This window comes from Agrilus planipennis, unplaced genomic scaffold (genome assembly GCF_000699045.2).
Source record: "Agrilus planipennis isolate EAB-ADULT unplaced genomic scaffold, Apla_2.0 scaffold214, whole genome shotgun sequence".
NCBI classification, from domain to species: Eukaryota; Metazoa; Arthropoda; class Insecta; order Coleoptera; family Buprestidae; genus Agrilus; species Agrilus planipennis.
Window position 1 is genome coordinate 15,522 of NW_020438974.1, and position 17,110 is coordinate 32,631.

Here is a 17,110-nt window from a genome sequence, read left to right on the forward strand (position 1 = left end):
AATACAGTCCCTAGACAAAAATTTTCAGTTTCTCTCCAGTCTCTCGGAATCTTTCAGTCTTTCAGCGTCTCTGAGAGCGACTCTCACAGTCTTTTACAGTCTCTCAGTTATTGTCTAGGTGTTTTTATGGATCTCTCACAGTCTCTGTATGAGAGACTCGAACGATAAAATTGTTAATTCAGAGATTCGAGTCTCTGACAGAGAGAAGACTGAATGAATAAAACTGAAAAATTGAGAGATTCGAGTCTCTCGTAGAAAGACTGGGATATCTGAAATATGTTGAACTTGAATTTTAACCATGTTTAACGAGACACCACTTATTAAGAAATTCGAGTCTCTCGTTCAATGACTGGATACGAAATGAGGATCTCTCTGAGCTACTCGAGTCTCTCGTTCAGAGACGCTAAACAGTTTTTTTGACAGTCTCTCTCAGCGACACCAGACAGACTCGATGACAGACGGAGACTCGAGTCTTGCTTTCAGAGACTCTGAGAGACTGAACATTTTTATCTCGGGATAAATAGTTCTTTTCTTATAGANTCGAGTCTCTCGTTCAGAGACGCTAAACAGTTTTTTTGACAGTCTCTCTCAGCGACACCAGACAGACTCGATGACAGACGGAGACTCGAGTCTTGCTTTCAGAGACTCTGAGAGACTGAACATTTTTATCTCGGGATAAATAGTTCTTTACTTATAGATTACAGCAAAATTAAGTACGAATTTACATTTACAGTTTAAATGTATGGGAGAATTTTTTTTTTTTTAACTGCAATGTTAAGTTGGTTCTCGGGTTAGGGTTCCGTACATCCGAATGAAAAACGCCTTTAATAAAAATAAGTCACTTCTGTGCTCGCGAACGGTTAATTTAGAAATTCGAAAAAGGTTGTTAAAGGTGTATGTTTGGAGAGTGGTGTTGTACGGCTGCGAAACATGGACAGTGGGCGAAGCGGAAAAGAAAACGTTAGAAGCATTCGAAATGTAGTGCTACAGGCGAATGATGAGGATACCGTGGATAGAGAGGGTTAGAAATGAAGAGGTATTAAAATAGGAGGACAGAGGACTCTATGGAAGTCAATAAAAAATAGGCGAGATAGGTTGGTAGGAATGAAGGTCTAGTCAGAGACATATTAGAGGCAGAAACTGGAGTTAGAAGGGGTAGAGGTAGACCTAGGTTAGATTACTGTTCGCAAATAGTTAAGGATGTGGGTTGTTCTAGTTTTAAAGAAATGCGAAGATTAGCTCAGAATAGGAAAGACTGAAGGTACGTGTCCAACCAGTCTTAGCACTGACGACCTTATGACCTTATGATGATGATGAATAAGTTCTGAATTACTTAGGAATATTAAGCTTCTCATTCACATGTGTAGAACATATATTCGATAAAAAGGCATAAATTGTTTACCCGATGAGTAATCCAAAATAACGTCCAATTAAAATATTAATTCGAATACTCAAATGCAAAGCTTCAACTAAAATTCCATAAAAGGGAATTTGTTCAGCCGCGTGTTATACGCTGTTGTACAGGCAATTCATTACCTGTGAACAGCATTAGTACACGTAAATTCATGGAGAGTGGGTTTAATTATTCAGCTGTAATTATTTACAATTTCGGTTGTTCTGAAACTGAATGCCATGCCGGACTGATCAGTTGTGAATATTTAACAACTATTATTTGCAGATTACATCCGTTTATTTCAGTAAAAGAACATATCTAACAGTTTTTTGCAGAGTAATGTTGGTAAATTGGTATTAATTGAGCTATAAAATCATTAAGAAGTAATTGAAAAATATGTGTAAAAATGTAGTACTTAATATTTACCCAAAACAAAATACGTGTGGAAATAAGTCAAACGCATTAATTTTGAAAATAAAATAAAAAATTAAAATGATGGTAATTAATTCAAACGTTCAGATTAAACAGCTTAAACGTTTGAATTCAGAGTTATATATGTGTGCATGTTTCATTATCATTAGAATGGACTAAATTTCAGAAGTAAAAAAAATATTGAAACTTAAACTATTTTCGGTGAAATTGTAGTGAAATTTCATGATTAATTCATGTAAAATTATTATTTGTTTTCAAAGAAGTTGCTCTTTTCGGTCTTGAAAATGGTTGCCTCAGTAGTACACGAAACGACAAGAAATAATTTCCAAAGACAATGGCCAGAAAGCTTGAAAACAAATAATAATTGTACTGAGGACGCCGGCCGTGAAAGCCTATACTCATTTATTAATTTATAAAATTCAAGCAAAAAAAAAGGAAAATTTCAGTAATAGTAAATGTTTAATCAAATTTGTTTGCGGTCTAATCAAGTTCTTCCAAATTAAATCGTTTATCAATTGTTCCCTTGACACTTTACAATAATTAGTTCTTGCTTTGTGGTAGTAAGTCAGTTAATCACGAGACAAACAATTGATTAAAAGAATAAGAAGTGATTTGCTGAGAAAGTTGTAATAATAGTAACGAGGTGTTCGACAGAATTTCAAAATCATTTCTAAATTAAAATTTACAACTGGTCGTCCAACTTTCTATGAAAAACTTTGAAATAAAACGGAAGTATTTCCAGTGAAATATAATAATAGGTAAAAGTTAATATCAAACTATAATAAGGAAAAGTCGTACATGAATGTGTAAGCTTTCCATGAAAACAATTGTTTTTCACAAACTTTACAATATAATTAAACGAAAATACTAAAAATTGACTTCAATAGAATACCTGTTTACATATATACCTACCCCTAATCTTCCACTTATAGAGGTGGAATAATTTTAACAAATTTAAAAGAGATTAGTCTTGAGATATAGAATAGGTGAAGAAATCGCGTAATATGCACACAAATAAATGTAGCTAAATTGAAAATCTTCTTTTTTTTTTAAGTCAAGTGTAAACTGGGCATATTTTGAAACTGTACATAGAAACGTAGGTTTTAATTAATTTATGATTATTACGAAAAAATATACGAAACGCTCAATGCGACTTGCCTTTGGTCAATTTTATTAGTTAAGTTTCATTATTCAGTGATCATTGTAATAAACAGGAGCGTAGCTACCGTCATATCAATGATACGGGGCCTAAGATTTACAACGGACCCTACGCGAAATTCATAAAAAAATGAAAAGTTAAAAAACCGATTGCAACAAAAGCACGACAGTTGATTTCTATGAAGAAGCAATTGCTGTAGAAGCCTGTTTAAAATCTAAAATTCAAACAATTCATTCTTTTAAAGAATTGCTGATAGAATTCAATAGCTTTGTCTTTATCTGTTTTATAGAAGTAAGAAGTTAACTCAATTAAGGATGTTTTAATAAGCAAATAAACTTGCAAATAGTACGTATTTGACTAACGTGGGTCTTGCGATTCCCGGGATCATTGTTACTACACTCCACTTTATTAGATGAGAGACATTTAGAACAATTAGCTTAACTTCCCATGCGTCAAAACTAATTTGGATTTAGAACAAATAAAGTAACGAGGGAGGCCATTCTAGCTTTACGGGTTGTTACCCGATGTTATAGAGAAAAAGGAACGGGTGCGTATATAGGATTCGTAGATCTAGAAAAAGCTTTTGACAATGTTAAATGGGACAAGATGTTAAATATACTTAAAAATGTAGGAATGGGATATATAAAGTTAGAAGAACGATACATATAAGAGCAACAGGCAGTTATAGAGCTTGAGCATCAAATTAGAGAAGTAAATATTAGGAAGGGAGTTAGACGAGGATGCACACTGTCATTGTTACCTTTTAATCTTCACATTCATGACTTGATAAATATCATTAAATACAGGTTAACTTTAAGAATAGATATAAAAATTACTCAGATTTGCGGATGATAAAGCAGTATTAGCATTTAGAAAGGAGTAGTTAGAAATAGCCTTAAATAAAGTACAAGCAGTATTGACAAAACAGTATTGTATAAAAATAAATAAAACAAAAATGATATGCATGGGAAAAAAAATTAGGGAAAGTAAGAATAAAATGATTGGGGGCGAAAAATTAGAAGTTAGATAACTCAGGATGGAATGACTAGTAAAGATATAAAACAGAGTATAACGCAGGGTCGAGTCGCCTTCAACAAAAAGAAGTCACTTTAGATTTAGAAATTCGCAGAAGATTGTTAAAGGTGTATGTTTGAAATGCCCTGCAAGATGTTTCGGATTGACCACTGGATCACTGTGTCGAGTTTAGACCATTGCTTAGCATTCGGGAGGACACCGGTTCGATTCCGAGTCCGTCTGCCTTGGTGCAAGTTTTTCTGTGGTTTCCTTGGATCACTTAGGCAAATGCTGAGGCAGTAATATATTCCACAGATAATTTTTCATTCTCTTGTGTCTTCATTTCGTCCGTCTCATCTTTCTCACCCGAACCACCACCCACCCATTCCCACGATTCCTGAAAGCAGGCTGAAGAGGGCCTTCCGCCCTACCTTCCGGCGTAGTCCGGAGGGACTGCCCGCCCACCAGAATTACTGGCTGGTGGGAATGAAACACCCAAAAGTTTTTTTGTGTGTCGAGTAGGTACGTAAGAAGCACTACTTGCCTAAACCCAAAACAGTTTCCTGTTAGTAGGCGATCAATAGAAGGGTATATACCTGCACGCCTAAAATTTTGCTACTATCATTTAGAGCTCGATATAAGATACAGTGTTCAACACTTGAACTACTTAGAGAAAGTTTAAATAATACCCCCAGTAATGATAAAAGGGGAAACGATGATTGATTGTTAGGAAGTGTACCCATATAGTAACATTATCGACTTCCGTAACCCTAAAGCCAAAGCAAAATTACGACTGCTGAATAATCCTTCTCGAAACTAATTAAGTATCGATTAACCATAATTTTGAACTTCCGTTTCTACGACAATGTGTTTACAGTAATACCTACCTCGTTGATCGATCGGATTTTCAATAATTACCTACTTGATTTCAATAATGTCCACTAAAAATATTAATAAAGGGTTAGGGAAATTCAGCCACTATAATATATCAGATTTCAACACACCACATTAATTTTATGTCGGCGGCAGACAATTTCGCACCATAAATAAATAAGTGCTATTAGAGCTTTTATGTAGGTGTAATAAAAACCAGAGAATTTCACACGAACATACGTATAATACAAAACGGTAATATGCGAAAAAGAAAAATTTGGTACAATTTCAAACTTACTCTAGGTTCTAAAGCTGTAAAGATAAACGCAAAAAACGTTTATTGTTTAAATAAACACTTGTTTTAATTATACAAAGAAGAAACTGCGGAAATAATTTTTTAATATTAATATTTCTAAAGATTTTTTAAACGTACTTAACAAATACAGTGTGTACAATGGTATAACAGTAATAATTTTCGCGTACCTTTCTCTTTATTTGACAAGATATTTTCTTTTGGTAGATAATGAAAATAGTTATTAAAGACAATCAATTCTTCTTCTAAATTAGATAAATCCTTTCATAAAAAGAGATAATAAATCCAAATCGTTGTGAATATCAAAAGATATATATGACTGGCGAATTGGCAATCAAAACAACACAGTAAAAACTGTAAATTTAATGAAAAACCGATATTCTTCTGGAGTCTACCGCAACTATTTAAGCCACAAAAAATGTGAATGCAAAAAGAGGGTTCGAAAAATATAAATAAAAAAATAAGAACGGCGAATCAAACAGAAATTTTATAATAGAAGTACCAGAAATATTTTTTGGGTAGTCGTTGAGGTAGGGTACCTTCTGGTTTTCACCTGACGCTAATACCTAGCAGTTTATATAGTTTTTATGTCTTTCTATATGATAATATTAAATTCTTACCTTGTTTCGTTAAGAAATTAGAAGCACCTGCTAGGCGGACAGACGTACAGCAATAGGGTTCCGTTGGCACCCTTATTATAGTGTGGAATCCTAGAAACTAAAAAAATCGTATTTCAATTTAAGAAAGTTTTCAGTTATCAAATGTTATTATATTTGAATAAGATGGAAATCGATACATAAGAAGTTCAGAAATTCTGATAGCATTTCCTGCAACCATTTACTGCTCCTGTAACAAAAGCCCAGTTATATATCCTTCCAACTATTGTAATCAGAAACAGAGGAGCGTCTAATATAAGATTATTCTGGTATACCGACGTAGCCTACGGGAATTTCCTCGTGCAAGTACGGGACTAGGCATGTCTAATGTTATTTTCCGGAATGCAAACTTGCAGACAGATGTATGTATTCATAGAAATGAACAGCGTTGTGACATTATATCGTGCATATATGTCAGCGTTAATGCTTTTCGAAAATATTAATTGCAAGATTAGTTTGTCAGTGAAAATTACGTCAAAGTTAATTAAATTTACCATATATAATATGGTGCCGTCAGAAAAGACTGATAAGTTATTAAAGTTGAAAAACTCCGTATTCTGAATGCATTTAGTTTTAAATTTAATAAATTTTCGAAATTCATCAAAATATTCAAATTACAGGAGCTTTTGTGTCTTTATTCTGTATTTCGATAAAAGCACAAAAATGAACATTTTTATAATATAAAAAATTACAATCGGATTACCTGTCGATTATTTTCGATTAATCGAATATTCTTACAAATAAGGGGATTCTAGAGGACCAGTGTTAAAATAAGGCCACTAGACCACCACCATAATTGTTTAAATAATACACTTTTACATTCTTTGATATCATTACATGCAATGGCCAGATTTTCAAAGATTTACTTACAATACAAATTTCATCTTTAGCTCAAATGGGTTAAGAGAAGTTACTATTTTAGCATTTTTGTAAGTTTGTTTGGGTCACTTTGCTTGTAGAAGGTTTTGAGGAGGACTTAGAAAACGAATAATTAAAACTAGATAACAACAACATATATTTACAACTTAACAACAACTGGCGTAACTGAAGGAGAAGAGAAGAGACTTGTTCTGCTGAAGGCGTAAGACGAACTGGTTTGGTATTTTATGGAAAATGAAAAACTGTTCTACAAAGAAGGAATAGAGAGGGTAGTAGATACGAGTAGGGAAGTATTAAAATATGGAAACTTTAAGATAAGAAATACCAAGAAATTGATGGCCAGTCAACCACCGAAGAAACCGATTGTAAAAATGTAATTAGGAAGGAATGAAAGGTACAGACATCATGCGGTTAGTACACGAAGGGTGAAATGTTACAGGGATTATAGGAAAGTACAGTAATAGAGTTATTTAAATAGATATGAAAGATACAATAGATTATTTACAAAAGGAGGGAATTTTTATAGACCCTAATAGAAAATAGAAAAGAAATTATTTAGAAAGGTATTTACAATATGTACACATAAAGAAAAACTTTTAAAATATGTGGTGGATATCGCCACAGCATTAAAAGAAAATAAAACAAATTGTAGCGATTATGTATCAGAAATGCAGCTCAGAAAAATTAGATAATTTTCAACTTTTCTCTCTTTCCAATCTGCCTTTTTCTTTAATATTTTCGAAGAATAGGACATTGACTACAATTTTTAATCCTTACAAGTTTTTGACATACGATTATATTTTATTATTGTTAATGCGACGTTCCATTTAAACGAAAATATAACTTGTTACATGTCTGTTTCACAAGGAAGCGAAAATATTTCGATTGCAGTATAAAAGCACGGAATAAGGTGAACGACCGCAACTACTCCTGGCTGGCTGGCTGGTGAAAAAATGTGTCAAAGCTCACGGGGAACTTTTATTGGAAAATCTCTTGAAAAAGCTTTTTCTTATCCAGAACTCACCTACCTCCTACTTGCGGACATAATTTTACAAATGAAAATATACTGCTATTGCAAGGAAGAAATGCCTTTGTTCTGTTTATGTAATACTGACATTTATAAAAAAAATACAAAAAGAAAAACGAAAAACTCCCACAAAAGGTTCCGATATAAAAATAAAAAGCAACAAATAACTTTTGTAAACTCAGGTGTTAATAAAAAATCGAGTTGACAGTGGAACATTATAAGAAAGAATAAAGAAAACTGAATAATATTCCTGTCAAATATTCACGATTTTAAATAAAAGCTGTGTTTTGTGTTAGTAAACACAGAGAGCTGTAAAATAGAAAAACAACGTAACAAAAGTAGTATTAATTACTTAATAGAAAAGGATTTGTTATCTTTAAAAAATAATAGTATTAAGTTGACTAGATTTCGAGGTAATATAGAAGGACTAGTATCTAGTAAGAATGAGTCAGAGGTAACAGAGGACTCTATGGAAGTCAATACGAAGTAGGCGAGATAAGTTGGTAGGACACCTTTTCAGGCAGAAGGTCTAGTCAGAGACATATTAGAAGCAGAAACAGGAGTTAGGAGGGGTAGAGGGAGACCTAGATTAGATTACTGTTAGGATAGTTAAGGATATGGATTGTTCTAGTTTTAGGGAAATGCGAAGATTAGCTCAGGATAGGAAAAAGTGGAGGTACGTGTCCAACCAGTCTTAGGACTGACGACCTTATGATGATGATATGTTTATGTTCATTTTTATTAAATGGCTACTATTATGCTTCAATTAATGAAGTGCGACCCGTCCTTCTCAATATGTAACTACATACATTACAGACATTACACGTATTATGCATTATATATTAAATAAGATTGAGTATCAGTTTGTAATATGGAAATGTGTGTTTCTTAAGCTACATGTGGTTATTTGTATGTCAGACAACGATCCTTTAATTTTTTTTTGCCTGGTTGTCTGTACGGGTTAATCCTTGAAACGGCTGAATCGATTTTAATTGAATTTTACCAACATAAAGAAGTAAACGTAACGAGTAACCTAGTCTACTTTATTGTATTCTGTATAAACAGCTAACAATTAAAAATAGATTCACGCGGGTTGAAGGTAATTATTACTAACCGGAATATTATAATAGAAAATGTCGATGTTTTATCTTGTTTTTTTGTTCTTTTCATGCTAGGTACAGATATTAAATTTCTGTGAACCGGTTAAAAAAGAAAAATATTTAGGATAGAAATGATTTACCTTGAAAACGAAACTTTTCGCACTGCTGCGCTTTCTGGGAATAAAAAGTCGAAACCATCCGTTTATTTCTACCCGAAATGCTTAGTAATATGCCATAAAATCGTAGTAGATACGTTTCAAAGGATCAAAAGGCAGCTTTTAAAGGATGAGTTTAAAAAAGTTTTTTTCGTTCAAATAAAACGATCCAAGTTTGTTTAGATATACCTGAAAGAGGGAAGTTTGGTGAAATAATACAATGTACGACCTCAAATTTTAAAAAGCTAAAATGGAAGTTTTACTCACTAGGCAAAATTCATTTTTCATCGTAAACTTCAAAGTCTGTTTTGCGACACGCTTAATATCAAAATGTTTTAAGTGTATACTGCAGAGGCGTCCCAAAAACCTAGCGTTTGCTGCCCTGTCAGGCTGGCACTGTTTCCTTGGATCATTAGGCAACGTTGATCAGCAGCATTCTTTATATAATCTTTCGCTCTTTTATAACCGCGATTTATAAAGTAGGCTGGACCATTCCACCACATTGAACAAAAGTATAAGGTCCTGATCTAAGATAATATTCATTTCGTTCGTATCTTGTGTTTCTCCCCAACCATCACCCTCACATTCCCACGAATCCTAAGAGGAGGCTGAGCTGTTTGCTGAACTCGCCATTTTGAACCAAAGTAAAAGGCCCTCATCGCATCGTTAGTTTTTCTGTATTTCTCATGGAACTTGTTGGGGAAGTACTAATCCTTCACTTCCTTACGATCTTCATTTCGTCTGTATTATCCCTTTCTCCCCAACTACCACTCTAACATTCTCGCGACTCCTAGTAGGAGGCTGGGCTGTTCACCCAACTTACCAGTTTGAACCATAGTGTAGGACCCTGATCTAAGTTTTTCTGTGGTTCACTTGAAGCTTCAAGAAAATGTTTGGGAAGTAATATCCTACAGATAATCTTTCTGTTCTTTTCTGTCTTCATTTCGTCCATATCATCTGTTTCTCCGTAACTACCAGCTTCACATTCCTACAACTCCTAAAAGGAAGCTGGGCTGTTCTCCTAACTCATGACATTCAACCAAAGTGTTGGTCTAAAATTTGCTGTAGTTCACTTGTAACTTCAGGCAAATGTTGGATAAGTAATGCAGATCATTCTGTGCTTCCATTCTGACCATTTCTCCCGTTTGATTTCTTCCTACCCAACCACAACCCTCATATTCCCACGATTCCTAAAAGGGTGCTGCATAACAGTGTAAGCGCTAGTCTTTGTTTTTCTATGGTTTACTTGGGTCATTCAGGCAATTGCTAACGAAGTACTTTGTACAGATTTTCCGTTACTTCTGTGGTTTCATTGGTCTCTCCCCAAACATCACTCACTCCCACGATATCTAGAAGACGTCTGAAAAAGACTTTCCGCCCAATCCTTCGGCTTTGAATTAGAGTATAGGTTAGGGGTTGCATGGCTGATAAGAATGAAATACCCACAAGTTTTTCTTTTTTCTACTGCCCATGCCGTGCTGATGAGAACGAGCAAGTTCGAATTCGTGATCCCCGTCAACCAGTTTCCGTTGGACTTGCAAATTAAAATCTTATATGCAGGTGTTAAAGGTATATCTACCTGTAGATCGGATGCTCTTGTGAATGAGAAGAGGCTCTATTTATGGATGACATGAATAGTGAATGACCTCGGTCGTACGCTATCGACTACCTCCGGAAAGCTACAATCTACTGTTCAACAACCCTCTTTGTTCTATTTATAGTTAATCTACCCCCATGTACTGTTATATACCTGCATCATATAGAACGAACAACAATGTGCCCTATTAACATGCAGAATGGCATCGATAAATGGGTCACTAGTGCATTGCAGTACTAATTGCATATTATTAGGAAAAAGGATTCGTGTCTTTTTAATATTACAATACGTATATAGGTTTGTAGTCCGATTGTTTTGCGGCATAACAAATTCATCCATTAACGGATCTATATGAAGATTATTGCGGGAATAAACTAATTAGGATTATAAAACATTATGAAAAACTCCTCAGCTCTTCTCCAAGTGTATTATTATATCCTATAATAGAAACTAAGGTGGTTTGCTTAAGGATGTTTTGGAGGTATGTCAAAATGCTACGAGACAAATAAACATTTGGAAGAACGTTCCTCATTCAATTCTAAAACTCTTGTAAATATTAAAAATCGATTCACTAAACCGTTAAAAAGTTATTGAAATTTTAAAAAATTGTAATTTTACACGTCATATCATACGATTTCAAAAATCCTTTCAGTTATATTTAGAATGGACGTTCAGAGTTTTTTAATGAGTACATCTTTTTCTTTCAGGATTTATTAGAAGTCGTATTGTCAGAAATATTCCCTGAATTAAAAATGAACGACAGTTAATAATTTTTTATGTTTAGGCTAATTTAACTTGCAAGCTTTTGAAAAGACTTACAAAAATTATATTTTTGTATATAACAGGGCACAATATTGTATAACATTCAAACCTAGCTTTATACATACTTATAATTATTTATTAAAGTAGCTTCGTAAGGTCAATGTTGCTGGTACATATAAATGTCTATTACTACGCAATTAAATGTTGTATAATATTGATTTTTCTCTATACTTTTATGTGCATACTTGTCACTTATTTAACATNTTAGTATAGATAGTATTTATTTACGTCATGATATGCTGCAAAAACTAATTAATCACGAATTTCTAATTTTATGTACTCTTGTCTCCGATTGTACCTCCCAAACATCCTTAAAATATAATTAACTTTTACTTTATAAAGCTCGCGTTAATATTCTAAATACGTATCAACGATCATCGAAAATACCATAATCTGATAAATAGTCATGACTGGGATCATCAGGATAAAACTAAAGTTTCTAATTTTCTAGGTTACACATATTCATTGCGTAGACTGATAGTAAATATTATTTTTCGTCATCGAGATGAAAAGAAGTTTTTCTTTCCTTTGGGAACAACATTGTTTCTGGATAAAAGTTACCCATATTCTTTTCTGTACTATTACCAATGTGTGTACAAAAATTCATGATGGTCGATTGAGTAGTTAAGGCGTGATATATAGTAACAAACAAACTCACATTCACATTTATGATATTGGTTAGAATTAATAGTTTACCATCAGATATTTCGAAAGATCGATACGATTTGGATTACTATATATTTTGAAACCAATTTATGTTTGTTGTTATTTCATAATCAGACAAAACTGCTTACTAAGGAATAAGGAGCAAGCGAATGTGGAACATTGATTTTCTTGTCAATTAAATATTAACACTTTTCCAAGTAGATCAAAGGTCGATGTCCTTTCTAAGAGGGAAAGATTGTTTTCCTGTCTAAAAGGTTGCTCTGCACTGAAAAGCGGTCGTTAAAATGTTTTTGTTTAAAAGGGGATAAAAATTAAAATAAAACATAAATAAAACTGCGCATTTTTTAAACAATAGATACAATTTTTATTTTATTTTGGAACAAATTCTTAAAATTAAAAAATTGTAGCATATCTATTAACGTTTTATCTTTTACTTTCGTTGTTATAATGTTAATATGTATGTGCAAAAAATGAAATAGACCAGTAGTTCTACTTAGTAAAGGATCTCAAATAAGGATGGGTCGGATATCACTTTGTTATTCATATTAATTTTGTTCCTTAAGGTCGGAAAATTCTACTAGAGGTAGGGGTGAATTTAATATGAATTTCTTATTGTATAAGTTAATATATTTTTTATATTGTTCGGTGTCTAAAATTTTGCACATTTTACTTTTTTTGTGTGTCATATGATAGTTTAATGGAATTTTTAGAGATACAGCGCTTATATGTTAATAAGTTGTTATGCAATGTAGAGAAGCTTGCGGATTCTTTTACATTTTTTAATTGTGAGAATCTGTTCATTAAGTCTAATTTGAAGAGACCTTCCTAATTAGGTTATCTATATATAATCTATCATGAACATTATAAGGGATCTTATAAACCCCACATATTTTGCATGCTATTTGTTATCAATGTTTCCCGATAAAGCTACCGCATTATCATCATCATAAGGTCGTCAGTCCTAAGACTGGTTTCCACTCATTCCTATCCTGAGCTAATCTTCGCATTTCCCGAAAACTAGAACAACCCACATTCTTAACTATTTGCTAACAGTAATCTAATCTAGGTATACTTCTCTTAACTCCTGTTTCTGCCTCTAATAAGTCTCTGACTAGCTCTTTATGTCTGAGAAGGTGTCCTACCGACCTATCTCTCCTAGTACTTGTTGATTTCTATAGAGTTTTCTGTTCTCCTATTCTTTCTAATACTTTTTCGTTTCTAACCTTGTCTATGCACGGTATCCTCAAAGCAAAACCACCATCTGGTGGTAAAAAGTATTGGGTTGTTCGGAAAGTCATTTCGTTTTTTCCCGACAGAGGATTTAATTGTATTCTTTTGCACCCAACTTCACATTTAAGCCGTATAATTTTTATATGCTTTGAGAGCTCATATAGCAAGGCTTGTGTGTGAAAAATTCCAATTAATTCTACGCAGTAGTTTTTGGTTGGTGCCCTTTTAAATATGGAGAGCGATAAGCAGCATTTTCGACATATCTTACTGTTTTACTACAGAAAGGGTAAAAATGCTGTTCAAGCCAGAAAGAAATTGACTGATGTGTATGGAGAAGGTGTGTTGACAGTACGCCAGTGCCAGAACTGGTTCGCTAAATTTCGATCCGGCAATTTTGATGTCGAAGATGCACCACGTTCGGGAAGGCCGGTTGAAGCTGATAAAGACGCGATAAAGGCATTAGTTGATGTGAACCGGCGAATAACAACACGTGAGATCGGATTGAGGTTAAATTTATCAAATTCAACAGTTTATGACCACTTGAAAGGCCTGGGATTATCCTCGAAGCTCGATGTATGGGTTCCCCATGTTCTCACAGAGAGAAATCTGTGTCGCCGCATTGACGTCTGCGATTCGCTTCTCAAACGTCACGAAAATGATCCGTTTTTGAAGCGCATCATCACTGGGGACGAAAAATGGGTTGTATACAACAACGTCAAACGCAAGAGGTCATGGAGCAAAAAAGATGAACCGGCTCAAACCATTTCCAAAGCCGATATTCACCAAAAAAAGGTGATGCTGTCTGTTTGGTGGGATTTTAAAGGAATCGTTTTTTTTTAGCTTTTACCGGATAACACAACGATTAATTCGGAAGTCTACTGTCATCAGCTGGACAAACTGAATGATGCACTTCAACAGAAAAGGTCAGAACTAATCAACAGGAAAGGTGTAGTGTTTCACCAAGACAACGCGAGACCTCACACAAGTTTGGTCACTCGCCAAAAGCTTTTACAGCTTGAATGGGATACAATGCTACACCCACCATATTCTCCAGACCTGGCACCATCGGATTATTATTTGTTCCGGTCACTCCAAAATTTTTTAGACGGTAAAACCTTCACCTCAAATGAGGAGGTCAAAAACCTCCTCGATCAGTTTTTTGCCAGCAAAGACCAAAAATTTTATGAGCGTGGAATTATGCTACTACCAGAAAGATGGCAAAAGGTGTTGGACCAGAACGGTCAATATATAATTTAATAAAGTATTTGTTTATTATACGAAAACTGTCTTTCATTTCCACAAAAAAAAACGAAATGACTTTCCGAACAACCCTATAAAATATCTAGCAATTTATAATTTTCATATTTTGCCCTGTTTCATAAAAATATCCTTACTTAAATTATTAAAAGAACGACACATTTTATAAACTTTTGTTAAGCTGACTAAAATATTTAAATTTTGTTTGTAACGTTTCGACATTTCCAAGAGGTTTTATAGCAAGTGTCTTAGGAGTTTTGAATTTAAAGAGTCTGAGGTTCCGACGTTCAATTTTAACAGGATTTCGAACTACTTTTAGGACCATACCATGCCAACTAGATCAATGCACCGCGTGGGTAACACGATAGATCTCAATGCAAAGATCAGCACAAAAAAATATTTGGGTCAGTTGGACAAATCCGGGGAAAACATCCCCTTGGCATTTTGCCAGGACTACCATCATTCTTGGAAAAATTGGCCTGATTTTCAAATGCTTTCGTCTACGTAGAAATTTCCTTTCTTAAGATATGCCAAAAAATGTATTATTGTACATTATGCACATCCATCAAGTATGGGGTCGAACGTATGAAAGTTTCCAAAAAATTTTATAGTACATGTGATCGATAATATCATTTGTAAGAGACGTGTAATAGGACAGGAAAATGTTAAAAATGTAAGAAAAAGTATTTAAAATGTGACTTTCAATAAGCATTTTATAAATATCACCATCAATAATGTAAAGTTAAAATCGAAATTTGTTTTAGTTTGTTTAATAAGGTACTGCATTATATAATATTGTACTTACAATTAGTACAGTTAATATACCCTTTGGACTATTTTGTACTTTTATTGACTTTTCTTCTATTTTTTGACATTTCATTTTGATGATAAATCATACAACTTTGTATACCGATTTATTTCACAAAATATCTAACCAATAATAAATAAATGTCTTAACATTATCGTCATTAAAGGATTATTCGGTATAATTATATATTTATTTAACAATTGTGTATATTTAAAACAATGTCAATTAAGGTTTGTAATCAAGTTCGTACAAAGTCGTTGTGCTATACCTTTATAGAATTCTCAATAATTTATCTAATAAAAATTCCAACGACTTCCGCAAACAAAACTTTTCTCTTCCATTTGTGGTTTTATTGACCGAAGTTTTTCGAATGAAACTGGAGAAAGACAAGCAGACAGACAAAAACTTAATGAATGCGACAAATGCTTTGTTTTTCGCTTCAATCTTTCAAGTATTTACCACCTCAACAATGCCTTTTAAAAATTAAAGTTCTACACACAACAATAAGAATGTATAATACATATAAATGAAATTTGTTAAACTTCTCAAATTGGATATTTAACGTCGATATTTTACGTAACGTCTTTTTATTTCATAAATTGATTTTCTGAAGCGTTATAAATTGATTTGCTAAAACGAAATTTAAATATGAAGTAAAGAGTAAAGAAGAACTACTAGCGGAAGATCAATTTGGATATAGAAAAAATAGAGGAACGCGAGAGGTCATTCTAGCTTTACGGTTAATAATAGAGAAAACGATGGAAGAAAGAAAGAGTGCGTACATAGGATTTGTAGATTTACAAAAAGTCTTTAATAATGTTAAATGGGACAATATGTTAAATATACTTAAAAATGTAGGGATGAGTTATAAAGATACAAGAGTGTTAGGTTGTATAAAGAGCAACAGACAGTTATAGAGCTGGGCCAGCAACGTGTAGAGAAGTAAATATTAAGAAGAGAGTCAAACAGGGATGCACACTGCTACTTTTTAATCTATACACTGAAGACGCGATCAACATCATTAAAGATATTACAACTGTAGGGATAGATATACAGGGGCCAAAAGAGTATTGTACGAAAATAAATAAGAGTAGAACAAAAATATTGGTATGCAAGGGAAGAAAAAGTAGGGAAAGAGGGAATGTAAAGATAGGAGGCGAATGATTTTAGGTATCTAGGAAGTCACATAAGTCAGGACTGAAGGAGTATTAGCGATTAATTTAGAAATTCGAAAACGATTGTTAAAGGTGTATGTTTGTCTCTGAATTTTTGAAGTGAAACTTCTTTACGCACGGTAGGGTAAGTTCGTCTCATGAGAGTTGCTATGTAACGAAATCATGCAACGCATTTCTCCCGCTGTCTGTCTCTATGTATGCTTAGATCTACGCAACGGATTTCAATGCGTTTTTTTTTAATAGATAGAGTAATTCAAGAGGAAGGTTTATATGTATAAAACATACATAATATAGTAGAGAAACCCTGATAATTTTAGAGGTTTGTAATGTGATGTACATAAACACTTTTTTGCGCTTACATTGCAAACGCTGGCTGAGCCCTACGAGATAGATCAAAATAATATACTATCGTATTGTACACCTTAAAAAGGTCTACAAAAAGTCCGGGATGGTATATGTCTACCTTTTAGGGATAACCCACATTAACCATTTTTTATCCTTTACTTTTTACGAGAAATAATGGCTTATTTACGAAGCGATTTTAAGCAATACAG

The 17,110-nt window shown here is 33.5% G+C and overlaps 1 protein-coding gene and 1 long non-coding RNA gene across 6 annotated transcripts in view; one reads left to right on the forward strand and one right to left on the reverse strand.

Annotated features, from left to right (window-relative positions):
• The window catches only part of LOC108739154 (potassium voltage-gated channel protein eag), a 105,962-nt gene that overhangs the window by 12,669 nt on the left and 76,183 nt on the right, over positions 1–17,110 (forward strand). The window lies entirely within an intron of this gene.
• Positions 1–17,110, reverse strand: part of LOC112904700 — a 164,232-nt gene that overhangs the window by 11,696 nt on the left and 135,426 nt on the right. Inside the window, exon 3 of the long non-coding RNA XR_003231287.1 lies at positions 5,805–5,901. This is a non-coding gene — a long non-coding RNA (uncharacterized LOC112904700). The remainder of the gene's footprint in view (positions 1–5,804; positions 5,902–17,110) is intronic.